General features: G+C 50.5%; 1 pseudogene; it reads right to left on the bottom strand.

Moving 5' to 3' along the window:
- Positions 1 to 215: 215 nt before the first annotated feature.
- On the bottom strand, positions 216 to 1,148 carry LOC146586365 (olfactory receptor 14A16-like; annotated as a pseudogene).
- Between the last annotated feature and the right edge of the window lie 2,026 nt (positions 1,149 to 3,174).

Raw genomic sequence — 3,174 nt, 5'->3', positions numbered from 1 at the left:
ATCTCTGCTGATGGAGAGGGAAGTCTGGCTTCCTGCTTCAGTGTGGTCTCTGTGTCAGATACAGGAGAGGGATTACTGAGGAGAAACAGGGTAAACGCAAACATTTTCCTTCCAAAATGAATATAATACAGAAAAGTGAGACAAATAAATGAACAATTCATAACCTTGACCAAAGGAAAAAAAATGGTAATGATGAGATGATGAACATGGGATGATTATTGGTGCTGACATTGAACCCATTGAACCAATTTCCTCACTGCCTCCTGCAGCTCCTTGTTCCTCATGCTGTAGATGAGGGGGTTCACTGCTGGAGGCATTACCACATACAGAACAGCCACCACCAGATTCAGAGTTGGGGAGGAAAAAGGGGGGGCCTTCAGGTAGGCAAATGTACCAGTGCTGATGAACAGGGAGACCACAGCCAGGTGTGGGAGGCACATAAAAAAGGTCTTGTGTTGGCTCTGCTCAGAGGGGATCCTCAGCACAGCACAAAAGATCTGCACGTAAGTCAGCACAATGAAAATGAAACACCCAAAGCTAATCCAACAGTAACCACAAGAATTCCAGCTTTCCTGATGTAGGAATCTGAGCAGGAGAGCTTGAGGATATCGGGAATTTCACAGAAGAATTGCTCTACTGCATTGCCTTGGCAGAGGGGTATTGAAAATGTATTAGAAATGTGTAGGACAGCACAGAGAAACCCACTGGCCCAGGCAGCTGCTGCCATTCTGACACAGACTCTCCTGCCCATGAGGATCCCATAGTGCAGGGGTTTGCAGATGGCAACGTAGTGGTCATAGGACATGACAGTAAGGAGAGACTACTTGGCTGAAATGAAAATGACAAAAATAAAGACCTGGGCTGCACATTCTGAGTAGGAAATGGCCCTGATGTCCCAGAGAATTAGCCATGGATTTGGGGACAGTGGTGGAGATTGTACCAATGTCCAGAACAGAGAGATTAAGGAGGAAGAAGTACATGGGGGTGTGGAGGCAGTGGTCACAGGCTACGGCTGTGATGATGAGGCCATTGCCCAGGAGAGCAGCCAGGTAGATGTCCAGGAACAGTACAAAGTGCAAGAGCTGCAGCTCTGGCATGTCTGCAAATACCAAGAGGAGGAACTCATTGAAGGAACTGTTGTTGGACATTTTGCTCCCTTTGGACACGGTGGACTGCAAAAGCAAGAAAAGACAGTAGAAGTCAGGAGAGAATTTTCTGATCAAAAGTCCCTTTCTCAGCCCCACCAACACAAACACACACACACACACAGAGAGAGAGAGAGAGAGAGAGATTGCTTTACTGGTTCTCAGGAGGACCTTCATTCAGCTCCCTGTCTGGAGCTCCAGTTTTTCCTGGCTGAGTGTACCAGGAGGAGCAGGGACCTCTGCCCATGGGCTCCCAAAGGATCAGTCCTGCTATAGTGTAGAGGGACAGTTTAACATCTTCACATCCAATTCTGAGGCATTTTGACCACAAAAGCAACAGCTTCATGTTGGGGGGCTTGTCTGTTTGTTTGTCTGCTCTGCAGGGCAGGAACATGCAACCTTTCCACTGCTCTCAGGGTGAAGACTAGTGAGTCCTGGGAGGCAAAAGCTCTCCCTGTGTCCTAGGACAGAGCTAGCACAGCTGCTCTCCAGTTCAGTCTCCACATCAGTCCCATTCCCAGCTGCCTTGGGCATGCACCTCTCTCAGCTAGGGGACAGTCTTGACTCCAAGTTACCTTTAAAGGAAACTGGCCTATGCTGACAGTGGTGTCCACTTACAAAGTGGAAATCTCCACACTCCCCTCTCTTTCTCAGCTCTGCTGATCCAAGAGGGATGGAGAGAGTGTGACATAGCACATGGCTCTGATGCTCAGAATAAGGACTCTGTGATGTGGCTCTGTATAGAGCAAGAACTCAACACCCCATTTCTAGCCAAAGACACACAGTGCTTATTTCCATTGCTCACATGCAGCCACCTTCAGCAACATTTCCATTTCCTGAGCCCCTCTGTGGCTTCTGCACAGTACATTCAGTTGTCATGAGTGTCCTACAGAAGAGCTATGCCTTTCTGGAGGGCAGAACACAGCCYGGTAGCACACCCCAGGGAGCGGAACATGTCTTAAAGGCATGGTCTCCTGCAGGACCATCAGCTCATTCTCCATTCCTCTGCTGGGAGGGAGAGGAAAGATGAAGGAGGTTTACTCAGGGGAAAGCATCTGCCCTGCAGAGGCTGGCAGAGAATTTTCTGAATCCCAACCACAGTTTTCTCTTGCTCTCTGAGCGTATCTGTGCTGCTTGGAGATGTCATTGCTGGGAGCTGTTCATTTGTCCACACCAGACCCCATCCCACCCACTGTGATCTCTGCTCTGCCCTACAGAAACCTCCAAGCAACAGGAAACTGCCCAGGGACATCTCTCTGATTGTAGATGCTAAAGAGCAGACGAGAAAATCTCCAACGAGGCTGACAAGTTGATGTTAGTGCTGCTTGTAGGCTGAGGAGTGGTGAAGGCATGTGCAAAGCTATTCATCGTTCCGTGGTGGTGAAGGGGCTTAGCCCCTTGTTTAAACCTGACTGCTGCATTACCATTCCCACCATGCAGAGACAAGTCCTCTTGAAAACTCCACTCTCAGAATGTCCTCATGGTGAGCTAGAGCTGTGAGCAGTCTTGACCCATGCAGCACCCTCCCAGCAGGAGAATGAGCCTGCTCTGCCAGAGGTCATGCCTCTCACCCATAGTTTTTCACCACAGCACTGTGGGGAGCTCCCCAGGCAGGCTGAGTGCTGACCCTTGCAGGCGGCAGAGCCGCTACCCCAGGCATGCAGGACCCTAAGATGCAGGGACACTGCTCTCAATTACAGTCCATGGAGGCATGTGTGCACACACTGGCTTCACACCCCTGCAGCCATCCATGGGAGAAGGTAGCAGGGCACCCTGTCCCTCTGAGGCTCTGACAGGGAGTCCCTGCTCTGAAGCATCTTCCCCTCCACCTATGCGCTGGAAGAACCAGGAGAGAGATTTAAGGGCTGGTCTGGGTTCAGAAGACGCTCCCAGGAACCTCAGTAGCATTGCCCTGCAGCCAGGGACTTACCATGTCAAAGGCTGTGAAGGTTTCTCCCACAGTGAGCTCTCCTCTGGCCTCCCACTCCACACTGCCTTTCACTTCGCTCTGCCTTCTCTCATCTCGTGT

Source organism: Rhea americana, unplaced genomic scaffold, assembly GCF_003343005.1.
Source record: "Rhea americana isolate MKP2758 unplaced genomic scaffold, rheAme1 scaffold_697, whole genome shotgun sequence".
In the NCBI taxonomy this organism is placed as follows: domain Eukaryota; kingdom Metazoa; phylum Chordata; class Aves; order Rheiformes; family Rheidae; genus Rhea; species Rhea americana.
This window is presented reverse-complemented; position numbering and strand designations above follow the sequence as displayed.